At 40.9% G+C, this 18,844-nt stretch overlaps 1 protein-coding gene across 16 annotated transcripts in view; it reads right to left on the bottom strand.

The window, feature by feature from the left end:
• Fam110b (family with sequence similarity 110 member B) overlaps positions 1-18,844 on the bottom strand; it is a 151,536-nt gene that overhangs the window by 29,228 nt on the left and 103,464 nt on the right. For 3 of the 16 annotated variants that reach the window (XM_045143464.1, XM_045143462.1, XM_045143463.1), the window contains one exon: positions 1,722-1,890. The exons of 11 other annotated variants lie outside the window; for them this stretch is intronic. The gene's annotated coding sequence lies outside the window, so the exon portion shown is untranslated. The remainder of the gene's footprint in view (positions 1-1,721; positions 1,891-18,844) is intronic. 2 more of the 16 variants (XM_045143455.1, XM_045143461.1) reach the window with 1 other exon arrangement.

The following is an 18,844-nucleotide window of genomic DNA, read 5'->3' as shown; positions in this document are numbered from 1 at the left end:
AAGTGGGAGCATGGTTTCTTTTGTTTATCCTGTCATGCTCAAAACCTTGATAAAATGAGACCACGATAATGTAAAGAAAAAGATATAAAATGCATATATTCGTTACTTTTCTCAATGTTGTTACACAATAACTGACAGAGGCAGATTAAAGAAGAGCTTGCTTGCTTTGGCTCACAGCTCCAGGGTAAGATCCATCATGGCAGGGAAGGAAGACATGGCTGCAGAAGCCTGATACAGCTGATCACAGTGCCAGGAAGAGAGGGATGGATTCTGGCTCTCTGTTTGCCTTCTTCTTTTATTCATTCTGAGACATCAGTCCAAGGAATGATTCTACCTGTAGCTAGGATGGGTCATCCCACTAACCCAATCTAGAAACTACCTCACAGACATGCCCAAAGGTTTGTTACATGAGTCTAGACCTTGCAAGCTGACAATTTCTGTTAGCCACCACAATAAGTGAATGAGTTATAGTCAACCTGGCTGGAAAGGGAAAGATCCTGATGACAAAGGCTTTTTTGCTTGGCACCATTCCCCAGAAAGTCAGGACCTAGAAGCAAAAGAACACTGTTGGGTTAGAAATAAACTGAGGGCACAGAATCTCTGGAGCTTCAAATACAGGGATGGCGGGCCAGAAAACCCATCCTAACACAGCTATGAGGCAAGCCATGTCTCATCAATAGCATTCAGAGTTCCCAGGTGAATGGCTGGGTCACATGCGGAAGGACTAAGGTCAACGTGCAGGTGCACAGTGATAGGAACTTAGGTGTCCTCTGCTAAGGTCTCAGAAGGCCAAGAACAGAGCACAGGGCATTATGCAGGGAAGAATTTTTTTTCCTAGAAGGAAACTGATGAATCCTAGGACAGGATTGTCTTAAAGGGACAGCTACTGAAGGCAGATGTTCCAATTTGGAGAAAGCTGACTCAGCGTATGAATTACTTCAACAAAAGCATATGGCTACCAGCATTTCCCACATTCTCACACTGAGACTCCCACTGCTTCACAGGTAATGGGCTGTCAGTGCGATCCTCTGACATGAAAGCCAGAGCCCCAACTAATCAAACAGAAGAAAAGCAACCTGCAAAAGATAAGACCTTCAAAAGGTCATTTGAAGAAAGCTAGAAAAAATTATGGTAGCCCTGAAATGAATACCGAATGCTCTTAAAAACAGGAAAAGGCAAAAATGCATGTTGGAAATTAAATATAATCTTCAAATAAAGAAAAGATTCAACAGTGTTTGAAGAAAGAATAAAATGATAAAAGTTAGAAACCATGAAAGAAATCATGATACAAGCTAAAGGTGTCCTTTAGAGGATCTACTATTCAAGAAATAAATGTTTTTAGAGACAAAAACTGAATATTGATGAAAAAAAAATTATAGAATTGATTAAGGAAAAACTTTAAAAAAAAGACCCAGACATGTAGAACCAGATTATCAGTCCAAAGATCAAAGGAAGAAACAAAAATCCCACAATAAGGCAGGTCGCTACAATTTCAGAACATCATAGATAAAAATCCTTAGAAGTTTCCAGAGAACAACAACCCCACCCAGGGCATATACAAGATCCAAGATCGCACTGCATTTACGATCAACATGTGATCCATCTTCAAAATAATGAGTAAACCAGTTTTGTGCCCAGACAATCCTTCCCATGTGAAGATGGGACAAGGGCACTTGTAGATAGAAAGGGACGTGAAGACACCTAGAAAGAAAAGGCCTTACCATCTAAGGAGAGGCGCTCTCAGCAGGAGGAGCAGTCCAAGGCCATCTAGGGAAGCAGCTGTGCTGCACTGCGGAGCATGAGAACTGACCTGGAAATGAAGAGCAGAGACTTGGGAAGGAGGAGCTAGGAGGGTCAAGAGACTTGGGAAAGGGGTGGCTCTGAAGGTATCTGAAAATAAGGCAAATGACATAAGAGGAATTAACTCCAAAAATGTGTATTTTGTACAGGAGAGAATGCAGAGACATAGTAGACTACCAGAATATTTTACTGTGTTATATTAACATAAGGTCAACTTAAAAATAAGCTAATTACATGATTATGGTAAGTTTTGAAACATTCCCACTTTCTGGCTTATTTAGTGAGCAATACAAGTGTAACTATGTCACCCTCAGCCCATGACTTAAAACATGACTAAAGGTTTCATGTGCAGGACAGATGAACACTTTTAGATAAAAACTTTCTAAATAATACCCCAAAGCGATACTTGGAATCTAGGATGTACATGTTCACTAACCCTCAAACACTTTCCCTTACTTTGATGACTGCTCCCAGCCTTCTGGGCCCACATGGGCATACATCAAAGGCATTCTTGTGCTGCCACATCAGTGAGGCAATTTTGGTTGCAGCCCTTGTGTGTTTGCATATGGATCAAGATCACGAAGCCTCTGGCTTAGATCAGATGCAGCAGGACTCATCACTCTCATCCCACTGCAGGACTGGCTTTTCTATATGAACTTGCCACCAACTGACTGGTCTATATTTATTGTCTACCTCTTGTTCTAGAAGGCAAGGAAGCTCCTGAGACACATCACAATGCATTATTCACTCCATAAACCTCCAGATGTTTTAAAGTACACAGTAACTATACAGGGAGGAGGCCAATCCCCAATCTGTTTTGCAGAGAGCATCTCTGAAACAGGTGCCTCACGGGGCACTCCGCCATGGCTAACCAGCAAGCTCTCACCTCAGGGATTCTTATTCTAGCCGCCCCTTTGTGAACTTTCGTGCCATCTGTTCTCTAGGTTTTATATTTAGCCCAGTCGCAGCAGTTCTTACCTTCTTGCCTTGGGGACCTCAAGGATCCGCGAGCTAGGTCCTCAACTGCGGGCTGCTGCGTTCCACAGCTTCTGAGCAGCAAACCAAACCCTCAACAAGAGGAGCTGTTAACCCATCCTGGCACTCTCCAACACCTGGTCATCTGCCCTGGAGGGACAAGCCACTTCTGGGACAGAACCCAGGAATCTGTGAACTTGTGTCCCAATACCAACATAAATTATAGAGAAAGATGCTAATCTGTTCAAATACCAGAGACACTTGGTGAGGTACCCTACTTAGAATTTTTTCTGGTAGACAGTGACACCCCTATATTCACTACTACACGGTGTATAGGACAACTTGTAAGCAAAGTTGGTCTAGAAGGTGAATGTGTGACACATCCATTGGCTTTCCGGGAGCAAGCTAAGAAAGAGGGCATTGCTGCACATGGGGGGATCTGATCTACTGACAACATAATTATGTACAAACACAGTTTGGTTATTTTCTGTAAATATTCTCTGGACATATGCCTTTTCCCACTCACCTATTTATTTATTTTATGAGAGAGAGAGAAAGAGAGAGAATTGGCCCACCAGGGTTTCCAGACAGTGCAATCAAACTCCAGAAGTATGCACCATCTTGTGCACATGTGAAACCTTGCAAGCTGGCATCACCTTATGCATCGGGTCCATGTGGTTACGTAGAGTAGAACATGGGTCCTTAAGGTTCTCATGAAAGTGCCTTAACTGCTAAGCCATCTCTCCAGCCCCAGGATACTCACTTTTGATGATCTTTACTCTACCCACCCTGGGGTAGTAGGCAGGTGAAGAAGCACTTAAGAGTGTATCTTTTTTCACTTTTTTTATAGCTTCTAACAGGTATCATTACCCCAGTTGCTCAGAAACATTATGAATCATATTATTTCTGAATGTTTAAAGTCACACATATATAATATGAGATATATATATATATATATATATATATATATATCATATATATATATATATATATATATATATATATATATATATATATACACACACATACACATAATGTATTTCATTCAGCAATGCTTAATGAAAACTAACTGTAGGGCGAGAAGCACAGACATAGCTGAGTGTAGTTTTTTTATGTATCATTATGATTACTGTTATTTGTTTTCAGGTAGCAAAGAGGAATCATTCTCCCTAGGTGCATCAACTAACATCTGAAGTTAGATCCATACAAAAGGGGCAGTTATCAAGCAATGATTCTCTAGTTCAAAAGATGAATCTTGCAGTTTCTTTTTTAAATTTTTATTTATTTATTTATTTGAGAGCGACAGACACAGAGAGAAAGACAGATAGAGGGAGAGAGAGAGAATGGGCGCGCCAGGGCCTCCAGCCTCTGCAAACAAACTCCAGACGCGTGCGCACCCTTGTGCATCTGGCTAACGTGGGACCTGGGGAACCGAGCCTCGAACCAGGGTCCTTAGGCTTCACAGGCAAGCGCTTAACCGCTAAGCCATCTCTCCAGCCCTGAATCTTGCAGTTTTTAACCCCAAGTGAATTCAGAGATGTCCACAGCTGATGCTACACCAATATCCTGCTACTTTTCAGAGAAAATGTGAGTGTTCCCAGTGAACACATTCTTCTCATTGCAGTCTCTGGAAGCCTTTAAGTCACAGACACACAAGATGCCTCAGCTTGGAAGTAACCACAGGTGACAAAGTTTTCTAGGGAGGAAACTTCCCACCACTAATCTGATAAGCACTCTGACTGGACAAATGGTTTCCTCCATCCCACACCAAAAAGGTGATATTTCATTAAGGACGAAGTGGTGAAATGTAAATGCCCTGGAATATGACTTTCTCATGATTTGTTTATCTGCAGAGCTAGTGTTCTTTCTGTTTCCCTCTCTCCCTCTCCCTCTCTCTCTTCCCTTTCTCTTTAACAGGTTTTATTTAGAGAAACTACTGCAATACGCAGGAAAAACAAAAATCTTCAGTATAGACCTGGAATCCTTTCTGACACCTGAATGGACCTGTAGGGATTGATAACCAAGGAGAAGAGTTGGGGTCAGTGGAGTGAAAATTACTGAGAGGAAGTATCAGGGATTCGTAGATCTGGTGAAGTGGACCTATGGGATTCTTGCTGATATCAGGTCAGTCAGGGTGACAGGACACAAAGGAGATTTGAGGATATATTGAGGATGGCCACATATTGAATGGAGGGGATTCTCTCTAGAATGAAGTGGCAAGTCTTGCTACCACAAGGCAATTCAGGTCCCACACAGGGAGATCAAGCTCTGGGACTTTCTGGCTCTTGAGAAATGATGCTGGCTTCTCAGCTATATCCATTTGTCTTGAGACTGCACTGATGCTGTTTTCCTAGCAACACCCATTGTTTTGCTGAACAGTTAGGGGCTAGATCTTCCAGAAAAGCATGTTCACCGCAAGTCTGAAGACCACGCCACAGAACAAGGTTAGTGGAGGAACGACGAAAGAAAATGGACTCAATTAGCATTCTTGGATTATGGAAACTGATTATCAACAAATGTATTAATGGGAAATGGGAAAATATTTTAAAACTTAAAGCTAATTGCATTTACTTGTGTAATCAAAACCTGTATCTTTACTAGACAGAAAACTTTTTTAGAAGTTAAGAAACTGTATAGAATCATACAATTAAACAGACAAGTGCTTTCTTATTTAAACCTTTTTAAGAGATTTATTTATTTATTTATTTATTTATGAGAGAGAGAGAATGGGTATCCCAGGGCCTCTAGCCACTGCAAATGAACTCCAGATGCAGGCACCACCATGTACATCTGGCTTATGTGGAACTTGGAGAATTGCACCTGGGTCTTTAGGCCTTTCAGGCAAGCATCTTAACTGCAAATCCATTTGTCCAGCCCTTGTTTAAACTTTTAAAATGGCATTTTATTTTTTTTATAAATTTTAAGTACAAAAAATGCAATTAATATCTTAGCTCTCTAAAAGTGGTTAACAGATAGACTAAGTCTCTAGTCTATTAAGTTTAATTCATAATAAGGAAAGTGTAATAATGCCTTAAGGTTAGGAAAGTCATCAATATTCATTAGGTAAATACTACATAATGATTACAGAAATAACAGCTAGTAGAGCTAACTCATACTCCAGAACTATTACAAGTTCTATGAACATCAACACATTAACTCTTAAATGACTATGAGGTAAAAATTGTTGTCCTGCATTTTACAAATGAAAAAAACTAAAGCATCAAGATGCTAGGATATTCAACACTTTACCAGAGAAAAGGCTTGGTCTACCTCTGCTAGAAAGAGGAAGAGCTGGACTCTGAACAGCAGGCTCTACAAGTGATGCTTGTCATGATCGCCAAGGAAGAAGTTTAGCTGTTTTGAGGTCACAGCCTCCCCCAACTTGCCAGCGCTGTTCTTGGCAGTTGTTCTTTTATTGTATGCGTGTATCAGCAGCTGCTCTGAGTTCTCTGCAGCTTTCCCTATCTGTTTTCTCTGGCTCCTTACTTTAACATGGACTCTGGGGTAATCCCACTGGGAGAGCACTTGAACCATGTCATTGTGCTTATATCTGCTTCTAGTGATTATCTAGAAAGCACCATGCTGGATCACATACCATTTCTGGGTAGTTCAGCTTGCTTTCTGCTTTATTAAGACTCAGAGAAATGACTTTACCTGTATTTCCTGATTGGTTAACCTGTTACTGATTTCCCTATCCCCACACATATGCTGCTTACTGGACAAAATGAAAGCAAACCTGCCATAAAGAGACCCTCAGTTTGCAGCCAGACCAGGAGGTCCTGAACAATGTACTCTCTGCCCTTTTCACCGGTGCAGGTCTGAAGGGCTTCAAATCCTGTAACCAGGCCCCCACAGCTGTGCATCTACCATTAAGAAGACAGTTGAGGTGGGAATGGGCTAACAAACCATCCCTAATACTCTACCGTTGCTATGTCCCTCAGCCTCTGGACTTTAGAGTCACAAGAACACATTAAAGGATTTACTTGTCTTTTTCTTTCCCTTGTCTAAAAGCTAAAGTGGTCATTCATTCAAAACCTCTGGGATTATTGTCATGACACTTAACTCCCCGGTTGGGGAGGAAGAAGACTCCTGCTAACTTTGAAACAGGCTAATTACTCCACTAGTGGGGAATGGAGGTGTTTAAAGCATTACAGAATGTACATGGTCTGCAGTGTAAGGTTGACATTTTTGTATGTAGACTAGATAAACTAGAAAAATCCATATTCAGGTTCTATTCTACATGCCAAACAGGGAAGGCTTCAAGAGGAAGGGGACACGTGAGTAAAGCTTTGAAGGAGAAAAAGGAGTAATGACAAAGACATTGGGAAAAGAAGGTACAGAGACCCTGAAACAAATGTATGGCAGAATGGTACAGGAAGCACAAGACATATCAGGCTCCACCCAGGCTAGTTCCGGAGTCTACATGTGGCCATGAGGCACCAGAGAGGGCTGGGACTCAATGAGTTTGGTCAGCTATCGAGTTGCTCTGCTGGGAACAGGAAGAAGGGCCCATACAGAGCAAAGTCTAGTTAACAGGCTGGTGCCATGATCTTAGGGGTCAGGACAATGACAGCAGGAGTGAGAACTCGCTATCTTATGGGTACATGAACAGCAGAGAATTTTACTCATTTATTTACTGTCGCTCTGTACATATTTCAGTTCCTTTGTATGGCCTTGACTGTTTTGCTCTCTGGATTCCCAGGGTGCAACAGGATGCATGGTACAGGGTTTACAAAAACATTAAATAAGTAAATGAACCTATTAAAATCCAAAATGTTGTCAAGTGTTTGAGATAGGATTCTTATGCATTTCTGACTTTCCAAACCCAGTCCTTGGGCTGGGCAGATGGCTCAGCGGTCAAAGACACTGAGTTATAAAGTCTGGTGTCCTGGGCTCAATTCCCCAGTGTCCGTGTAAAGACAGTTGCACAAAGTGGTATACACGTCTGGAGTTCGTTTACAGTGGCACATCATTCTCCCTCTTTCTTTCTTCCTAGAAATAAATAAATATTTTGAAAACCCAGATCTTGAGCACTGTGCTATTTCACCTGCTACTACTTCTTAATAGGAATAAAAATTTTACCCTAATCTGAGTTCTCCTCAGAGTAGCACATTTTTCAAGGCACACTGTATCACTAGTTGCATGTATTAGCATGAAAAACAGAGGTCAGAGGTAGGCAAGCCCCAGGAAGTTCTTACATAGTGCAGCAATACCAGGGCTCTGTTTCTGGCTAGTGTGTATGTATATGTAGTTCTATGTGTTCATGCAAGTAACTGACTGTTTGAGAAAGTGGTACATGAACAATGTTCTTTTGCTAGGCAAAGTGATTATGAGCTTAGTATATTCTCTAAAGTAATTAAACAGGGCTGGGCACAAGTAGGTGGGCATAAGCAAATGGGCTTGTCCAGAATTTCTGGTGATTCCATTACAAACTAAAACAAAACAGCACAACAACAAACAACTACCTCTCCAACACCGAGGATCAGGCATCCCTAAAGCACTGGAGCATTCTCGACCTTGATTCCAAGGGAGACTACCTCCATGCTGCCCCTATTAGAAATGACTCATCCTGAGATGGCCTAACTCAGCACCTATTAACATTGGGGTTGAGATGATCCTCCGTGACCCAGGTAAATGTTTTCCAGCAGTCACTCGGATGTTCTGATTTATTTTCCTCATCTGTAACTGGACGAAGCATATGGAACAGCTCCTAAGATTGTGATGTGAATCAGAATATGGAATCGTCTAGAATGGCATTGAGTCCCACGGGAATAGTTCACCTATCAAACACCCTAACAAGTATCATGATTTGCTCCTTTACCCCTAAGCCAGAAAGTACGGAAGTCTCCCTGCTTTAAGATCCGCTGGCCTCAGAAACATTAAATGAAACAAAAATTCTAAGAATAAATAAGCCACAAGTTTTAAATAACTTTTTATATCACAATTTCATTATTAGTTCTATTTAATCATTAGTAATTGTTGTTAATATCTTACTATACTAGATGTATAAATTCTATTTTATTATACATATTTATCTATAGGTAAAGGCATTGCATGAGTAGTAAGATCTTATCTGTGGCTTCTGCATCTATTCAGTAAGATTCTTCTATAGGTTTAAGTGGAAAATGAGCCAAGCATCTTCTCCAAGTAATTAGATATGGCTGGGCAGAAGTGGGGTCTACTGTGTATGTCCAAATTACTCAACCCGATCAGGTAACTAAGAAGAGAAGTATCTTGTTGCATTTGATTCAACAGGAGAAGCCTTAATTCATATGCCCAGAGTTCGAGAGGGACGAATTTGTAGAGTACAAAACTACTGAAGCCCGTGGTTATAGAGGCCACAGGGGCAAGTATGCACACATTTGACAACACTGACACATTTTCTGACACATATTTTTGAGTGCTATCGGTAACTACATATAAATACAGCTTAAAAAGGAAGTTATGACTTGCTCATATATCAGTACCATTATAAACAATTATTCGGTATGAATCTATTTGGTTCCTCAGAAACAGCAACTGTGGATACTAGGACAAGTCTTTCAGAGCAATACAATTCTTTCCCACAGATGGGCTCTGTCAGGGTGTTTGCCTCTGCCTCGAGTGGTGGCAATATACTAGGAAAATGCAGTCTCCCTGCACAAATATTAGCCTTTGAGTTATTAGTGAGTCTTTTTTCTTCTTAAGGGACAGGGCATGCTCATTAAAGATCCAGAGGTCAGGTCAGAGCAAATGTAGTATTAACTGTGCAGATGACACAAAGGGCAGGACACTATGAGTCTCCTTCCAGCACATAATCCAAACAAAGGGCCACGGGCACGAGTGAGCAAGAGGCTTCTTAAACAGGATCTGACACTGAACAGTCCCTTATGCTCCCTGGTGGCATTTCTCTTGTTTCTTTGCTGTATAAAGTTTCAGTGAAGGCATGACCCTATAGCAGTTACAGATATGAAACTCTATGAAATGCCATTAAAGATCCATGACAATACATACTTCTTTATTAATGTATTGTCCCCAGACAGATGGCTTCTTTATTGCTTTGGTATGAATGTGATTTCAAATTTCCAGGTGGAAATGTAATCACGAATGCAGCATCACAAGAACTCAGGCTTTTGGAGGTGAGGAGGTCTGGAAGGTGGAGCCCCATGAATGAGATTTGTGCCCCTGTAAGGAAATAGAGAACAAAGTTCCTTCCTTTTGTATTATGAGGACCTAGAAAAAGTTGTCCAGGTGTGAACCAGGAAGTGTTGCATCAACAGACACCTATCTACTGGTATCTTAACCTTGGATTTCCCCACCTGGAGAAGTCTAAGTGAATTTCTATTGTTGTACCAGCCCACACAGATTTAAGACATTTATTTTGGAAGACACTATGTAAAGATCACTTAGAATCAAACATCTGGATGCTTCATTTGAGACAGCATCTGAGACATGACTAGAAATTACTCCCAGGTTTAATGGGAACTAGCATTCACATGGATCAGGTTGTGTGTGCATGCCAACAAGGGAGATCCCACAAGAAAGTCCGGGGACCTGGCACACAAGACCAAGGGCACCATATGGCACCATGAGAAAGGTGGAGACCAACCAGGTTTTCAGTGCATCATGAATGGGGGTTGCCAATGCTGAACAAATCCTCAAAGTACAGACTGCTAACTTGGACTTAGGTAGTCTCACTTTATTCAAGGTGGTATTTACAAACCTTTTAAACTAAAATGCATCAGAACTTAACTTCAGAGATAAATAAGCTGTGGACATAAAGATACTAATTTTTAATTGTACTAAAGCTATGGAATGAATATTAATTGTTTTTACCAATGGCCTTTGGCTTGAAGTATAACTAATCTAAACTAAATATTCATGAGTGAGCAGATTCCACCTATGTGAAACATGGAACTGTCAAAATGACACGAAAAATGCCTACCACAATGCCAAACACTAAGTAGGTGCTAAGTGAGCAAACACAGTACTCTTCCACAATTACTTCCTCCTGGAGAGTAAGGGCCTTGTTTACACTTAAGGGAAGCCAGCAAATGCAAGCTTATGGGCTTTAATCAATTTATCATATATTTATTTAAGGACTGAAATACTTTAAAAAAAATACTTATTTTTTTGAGACAGAGAAAGAGAGAGAGAGAGAGAGAGAGAGAGAGAGAGAGAGAGAGAGAGAGAGAGAGAGAATAGGCATACCAGGTCTCTAGCCACTGCAAATGAACTCCAGAAGTAGGCACCACTTTGTGCATCTGACTTTACATGGGTACTGGCATATTGAACTTGGGTCCTTTGGCTTTAATGGCAAGTGCCTTAACTCTAAGCCATCTCCTGAAATCTTCTGTCTTTTGAGTCAGATATCATCTACTGCAGAAAGTTAAAGTGTTCCTTTTTCTTTACAAGTATGTAATAATATAGTGTGGTGGTTTGATTCAGGTGTCCCCCATAAACTTAGTTGTTCTGAATACTAGGTTCCCAGCTGATGGAGATTTGGGAATTAACACCTCCTGGGGGCAGTGTATTGTTGGGGTGGGCTTATGGGTGTTGCAGCCAGCTCCCCCTTGCTAGTGCTTGGCATACTCTCCTGTTGCTATTGTCCACCTTACGTTGGCCAGGGGATGATGTTCCCTCTCTACTCATGCCATCATTTCCCCCTGCCATCATGAAGCTTCCCCTTGAATCTGTAAGCCAAAATAAACCTCTTTTTTTCTATAAGCTGTTCTTGGTTGGGTGATTTCTACCAGCATTGCAAACCTGACTGCAACAATATCATAAATAAATTATTCCCTGTACAAACAGATTTGTTTTCTGCTTTTTCTTTTCACAGATCTTTGTAGTACCCCATTTGGGGCAAGGTAGACTAATGAGCACACTACACTTCTAGCTGTCCCCTGCCAACACAAGCAAGGATAAGAACAGATGGTCTACCTGGGAGGCATTCTGAAATAAATAATTCTCATCAGCACAAAGTTTTCTTCAATAGATAGCAGAATAAATTTCGATTAACTTCAAATCACAAATTATTTCTTTGGATAGCGGCTTTAGGTCTTTGTGTACACCACAGCTTAATTTCTGAGGGACTTTTCTCTGTATGGTTTGGTAGGGAGCAATGGAAGAGTTGTCACCACAGAATCAGAGGACACGGTGTTCTCAATTTTCCATGTGGCACTGCCCGAGACTCTGAATAAGTATAGTGAATCAGTTACAGTAAGCTGCTTGCTGCAGGCTCCACTCCTTCCCATAATGAGTCTCTTACATAAAACATAGGTTAATGGCATGATGACAATAAGGTGTTATTTGGTTCAAGGGTCAAAACCCAGGGCAGGCTGCCAGCTCTGGCAATGCTAAAACCTTCTGTGTTTCTGGTAGCACGGGAATGCCTGCTGGTCTGTCAGGCTCTCCACCAGTGCCCTGGGCACCGTGCCACTGTCCAGGATTCCTAAGCATCTTTTCTGATTCATCCTCCTACAACTGTAGCAGGGGAGAACAGTTGGGTAGGAATAGGAGCCACTCTGGCATCCCCCTGCCTCCTCCTCCAACTGCTCTCACCCAGCCCAGCCAGCAAGCATCACAGCACAAGGAGGGCTGACACTGAAGGAAAGGAAACTGCTGTTGTCAGGGGCCAGTGCTCAGAAAAGCTTCTGTGCCTTTCTGTATGTCTAATAAATAAATTAAACTTTGCGGTATTTAACAGTTGTACTTATAATACAGATTGATGCCATGGCCAAATCTGTATAGTAGAAAATTTTTCCTGTAAATATTATGCCAAATTTGCAACTGGAGTTTAGGTTTCATTTTATTTTTGATGTTTTAATTGTCTCTTTGTAAGTACCTGGTATTTGATCTAAGCTTCCACTCATTCACTCTCTTGGTCTTCTGACATTTATGATACAAAGACTATGGCCAAAGCCTCAGGCTTCGTGTTTGGGGTAGGGAGGGAAGTGTCCTACCTACACGGGTAAGAGAGACACTGAGGAACTCGAGCTCTGGTGGGAAAAGTAAAAGTGAAGCAGGCAGACTGAATAGACAATGTGTGATGTGCTGTATGTGGTAAATAAGAGTAAGTCCTCCATGCAAAATCCACTGTTTACTACTAGCTCTGCCATGAGCAAGGAAATGCAGGTGCCCCCCCTACGAACATTGGCACTAGGGTTACACAAGGCTATTGGCAAGCACCAGTGCACACTAGATACTCCTCCAACAAAAGACACCCTGGCTGCTATGAAAAACCCACTTTAGAAATAGTTCCTGGGATAGATAGGAAAAGAATTCTTTCATATTTTAAGTGCAGTTCAGGAAGTAGTGAAGTTAGAGGAGGGCCAGGTGCTCTTCTGGCTATGTGGAACCTTCTGAGTGAGTCTGGGAACCACGAAAAGCCTGACTTTGGGCAGGCATGGAGTCCCTGCTGACAGAGGGGAGGAGAGGAGAGGAGAATGGGCTCAAGCTCGGGGGCTGCACAGAAGCAGGCTATGGTCTGGAATCATGCCGATTCCAGTGCTTTTGCTCTGGACGTCAGGTCTGGCAGCTGTAGTTGTGAGTGATTCTAAGATATCCAATGTCCTTAATATACCAGAAAGTCCCACAGTGGATTCAAGCCCGCAGCAGGCTTTACATGTGTCCTTGGGTCAAGTATGAGGTTAATCCTGTCATGAGGTGACATCAGCTTTCCTTGGACTTAAACATCCTGAAGGTCTGCCATATCAGTGCTGGCAGCAGCTAGATCTCCCCCTTTCCCATTCCTGAAATTGTCCCTCCTTCTGGACAAAAAGACAAACCTGACCTTGAGACTAGAAAAGTTCTCCAATTCACCATTTCTGACTCTTTCTTCCCCTCACTTGCATTTTCTTATAGTTCAATCATCCTTGGCATGATCTTCACCACAGACTCAGACCAAAGTGTTTTTGGAATATCAACAATGAGGAGTTTGGGTGGGGAAGGATTGTAAAGCTGATAAATATGATAAAATATAGCGCATGAAAAAAATCTAAGTATAAATAAAGAAGGCGGTCTCCAAAAAGAACAAAACTAACTAATTTCCTTGTCCCATATCTGTTTAGGAAGTTATTTTAGTGAAATGCTGGAAAAGGCAGAACAGAAAGTCCAAGTTCTCACTCTCTAGTGTGCCCTGAGCCATGTTTAAATCGGCTACATTCCCTGGACATGATTAAACTAATTATTAGCAGCCCACACATTCCCTCAACAAGGCTTTTCATTACTGTACGTAACCAAGCATGTTGTTGGCATGGGGCTCCCCCACCAGCAAAGAGTAATGATGTGGTATGGACTGCAGGTGTGTCGGGGTGGGGGCAGGCAGGCAGGGAACTGTAATCAAGTCTCCTTTCTCTTACACAGACCACAGCATAGGATCTGATGCACCAAAAACACCCAGATGCTCCTTGTATTGTTCATTATACCAACATCTTTCAAAACCAACCAATTTTGAGGTTTTAAGTTATATGTATGGATTACAACGTTGAATGATAAAAGTTCTAATTATTTTAGACATTTAAAAACAAAAACGTTCTGCATATGCATTACAGAATACACCATGAATCCCATATGTGGCTGACCTTAACTAGCAAATGAGACTGCAATCTTTGTTTCCTGAGAAACTGGAGCTGTCAGTAATGCCTGCTCTCTAGAAGGACCCAACTTAGCTATTTGCGCATAGTATGTGCTATGGAGCCTTCTTTTCAAAAAGAACAATGTATATTTTTGATTACAAACCATTCTACTGAAAAGTAGATCAGAAATAAAGAGTTTCTGGGTACTTATTGGACATTTTGAAGATTTAACATTAAAAATATTAGAATGCCAAAATGGTCCTGTAAGCACCAAGGTGCTGACGACTATACTAATTTGTCCACAGCTATGGGTTCTGCATTATGGCTTCATATAATGGTGGGCCAAAACAGCTAAGGAAAAAATTGTGTATCTACTAAATATGTAGAGATGATTTTTTTGTATTGTTTTTCCATAAAACAATATGACAAGTACTTACACTTTGTAAAAATAATTTAGAGATGATTTAAAGTATATAGAAAATATGTGTAGGTCCTAAACAAATAGTATGTTACTCTATATAATGAACATCTGAGGATTTTGTTATCTGAGGGATCCCACGACTAATCACCAACATATACCAATAGGGAATTGCCTCTAAAACATAACAGTGGCCCGGCGTGGTGGCGCATGCCTTTAATCCCAGCACTCGGGAGGCAGAGGTAGGAGGATTGCCGTGAGTTTGAGGCCACCCTGAGACTACATAGTGAATTCTAGGTCAGCCTGGGCTATAGTGAGACCCTACCTAGAAAAAACAAACAAACAAAAACATAACAGTGTACTTGAAAATACTGGTATCAAAGGGTATGTGTGAAATAATTTTTAGTAATACAAACAAAAATGGCAACAATAGTTACCTATTTTCCACTACAGACAGGCCCTGCTTTGTAAGGTTATGAGTATAAAAATAATAACATCAACTAAAACTGTGCAATGTATTTACTAGGAAAATTATGATTGTTCTGTGACCTTTAAAATTTCTTTAGTCTTTAAAAAATGTACTTTAGGGCTGGAGAGATGGCTTAGCGGTTAAGCGCTTGCCTGTGAAGCCTGAGGACCCCGGTTCGAGGCTCGGTTTCCCAGGTCCCACGTTAGCCAGATGCACAAGGGGGCGCACGCATCTGGAGTTCCTTTGCAGAGGCTGGAAGCCCTGGCGCACCCATTCTCTCTCTCTCCCTCTATCTGTCTTCTCTCTGTGTCTGTCACTCTTAAATAAATAAATAAATAAAATTAAAAAAAATGTTTAAAAAATGTACTTTAATAATGAGCACTGTGATTTAAAAATGCACAGAGATGTTTTTAGTTTTTACACAAGCTTCTCAGGAGGAGCTTAAGTGGGGCCTGGCCTCCTTTATCGTGTTGTACGGTGCACGGGGAGAGTAGGATCAGTTTCCATTTCACTCTGTGCTTTCAAGGTCCTCAATATCGGTCTCTGAGAATTCCTTCAGAGTGAAGTCTGTTGGTGGCATCTTCTGGAAATCTTCCATTTTTGTGTCCCAGTAGCATCTCTCATTCTGACTCAGGAGTCACTAAGCTACTCTCGCATGTCCACAGCCTCTACGAAAGAGATCTGTAGTAACGGCCAGTGTCTATATCCCTATGCTCAGCTATGTCTTCTATAAACATCGGATTCAAATCTTACTTCCATAATTAGCATTTTTCCTCACTCTACTGCTATATTATTTCCAGCCTTTTCAGCCATTTCCCTCTTATATGTGTCCATTTATATAAAATTTCATGAGGTAAAGTAGCCACCTCTCTGCGTGGACTGAATCACAGATGACCACAGCCCCACCATTTATAGACAGAGACTTTGAAGAGGTGCCATTGTCAGAACCCATGACCACTGGACATCCACTATTTACAGATGGATTTGTGGGATGAAGAGCTAACCATGATGTTTGCACTTTATAATCACATGGCAACTGAACACTCTCGGTGGTGTTGGTAAAATGGTTGATTAACCTAAAGTGTGGACAGTGAAATTCATGAAGAGGGGAACCATGAAGAACAAAAACTAATCATTAGAAGGGATTCAAACCCACAAGACACTCTTTTTTACTCAATTCACTCGGGCTGAGAAAAAAAAAAATCCAAATTTCTGAGTTTGTGCAAACAGTCAGAGTGGAAAAAGGTATCTCAATATAGGAAAAATAAAAAAAAAAAGAACCAGAAAAATAATTGATTCTTTAAAATTCAATAGAAATTGGACCAAAAACTAACAATAGATACTGGGTGGGTGCTGGATAGCCATTGTCTCATGTCTCATTTGAACTGCACAGCCCTGAATAAACTGAGGTATGATGAAATTAACTAGTGTGCTGGAAAATCACTCTGCCATTAGGTGGGAGAATGCAATGAAATGCAGGTGCAGAACTGTTCTTCAACCTTGGGTAACACTGAATTCAAAGCAATTGCAGTAAAATGGCAGTCTTATAAATTACCACACCTCGCATATGAGAAAGCAATACCGTCCTGTGGCAGCAACTAGCCCACCTGCTGGGAACAACTGCTGGTTTGCACAGCTCATGGTTACCCATCTGAGGAAACTAGAACCTCCTACAACAGGCAATGGAAAAAAGTCCTGCTAGTATAGAGATGTACTCCTTAAATATGTCCCAGTAATATAATGGGGTTGGTGTAAAACCATCTAATTAAAATTATTCTGCACTCTCAGGAGATGATGGACACTGGAGTTTTCTCCATTAATAAAGTGGTTTTCCATTCTTAAGAAATCACTGAGCTAGGTCATCTGAGAATCTTTCCATTCTACTACTTCATGAATGCAGTTTTATTCTGATTAGTGTGTGTGTGTGCACCTAAAACAAACATAACTTCAAATATTTAAATAATATTGTAAAATGCAACTGAATATGGCAACATTAATATTTATCTGATGAAAATAAAGATAGAACAGAAAAACTGTGCAGATTATTTCTTTTTTTTAAACTTTTTTGTTTTTATTTATATTTATTTATTTGAGAGTGACAGATAGAGAAAGAGAGAGAGAGAATGGGCGTGCCAGGGCCTCTAGCCACTGCAAACGAATTCTAGACACGTACGCCCCCTTGTGCATCTGGCTAACGTGGGTCTTGGAGAACTGAGCCTCAAACCAGGGTCCTTAGGCTTCACAGGCAAGCTCTTAACCACTAAGCCATCTCACCACTCCTCCCAGATTAATTATTTCTAAAGCAGTTACAATATTATCTTACAGCACAGAAGGCTTTAGACAGGTTGGCTTAACATTTACAATCATTTTTACATGTTAAATATTTATATACGCTATCTTTTAATTTAACCCCATTCTGCATGCATGGATTCAAAGACGGTGAGCAAGAAATGTTCAGATATAAAAGACATAGTTACATTTTATTTGTACTTGTAATTTCAGTGGGTGCTTCCCCCCGCCAGGTGCTCTATAAACTTCTTTATTAGCCTTCCTTAAAATCTACACGTCATGAGCTGAAGAAATGGCTTAGCAGTTAAGTGCTTGCCTATGAAGCCTAAGGACCCCGGTTCAAGGCTTGATTGATTCCCCAGGACCCATGTTAGCCAGATGCAAAAGGGAGCACATACATCTGGAGTTCGTTTGCAGTGGCTGGAGGCCCTGAAGCACCCATTCTCTCTCTCTCTATCTGCCTCTTTCTCTCTCTGTTGCTCTCAAATAAATAAATAAATAAAATAAACAAAAAAAAATTTTTTTAAATCTACACGTCAGGTTGAAAAGTTTTTTTTTTTTTTGTACATTTATGGTGAAAAGGTACATCTACATTATCACTTTTTACTGTGATTTTACCTTTCATGGCAAGAAACACCTGATCTAATCATGTCTGTAAACTAACACCAAAAGACCAGTAAGTAGACAGAAAGTCAAAGCTTGATATGACCACTCCTAGAAAACAAAACGCCTCCCTCTTAGTTTTTCACTCATTTACATACTGAAGAAGCCCTGTTCAATGCAGGTAAAGTAAGTCAAAGAATAGGGCAGTGTTAGCTTCTTTCACAGTCATCTGACTGGGCAAGGCAAGCAGACAACAGAGTATAGTGAACCAGGTGTCAGACTCAGGTCGAAACTACGCAGTTCCAGGGACAGGAACAGTGCATGGCTAGGGGCCTCAGAGAAGGAAGGGCAGTCTAAAGGACTGACACCAGAGCTGGGTTCCAAAAGACCAAAACTTCATTTGAATTCTTACTCACCCTCACACAAAAACTGAGGAGTTCCAGGTGTGCAAATAGGATGTGCTAGAAACGCACCTCTCTATCTCCTGGAAAGGGTTAAATTTTATTATCTGTCATGTTTGATTAGTCTGGTAAGGCTGTTTGCTACAGAAATGTTACCATCTGTATGTTGCACACATTGCATCAACTGTATGAACCCCCCTTATACTTTCTAACTTGAGCAATTGGGAAGTGGATCTTCACTTAACATGAAATAAGAATTTTTCCTCGTTTTAAAAAATTGTTTAATTCAGGTCTTTATAGTAAGCATTTCACTGTATACACTGCAGAGATAACA

Source organism: Jaculus jaculus, chromosome 2 (genome assembly GCF_020740685.1).
Source record: "Jaculus jaculus isolate mJacJac1 chromosome 2, mJacJac1.mat.Y.cur, whole genome shotgun sequence".
Lineage (NCBI taxonomy): Eukaryota > Metazoa > Chordata > Mammalia > Rodentia > Dipodidae > Jaculus > Jaculus jaculus.
The sequence above is the reverse complement of the archived record's forward strand: the minus strand, read 5'-3'. Positions and strand labels throughout refer to the sequence as shown.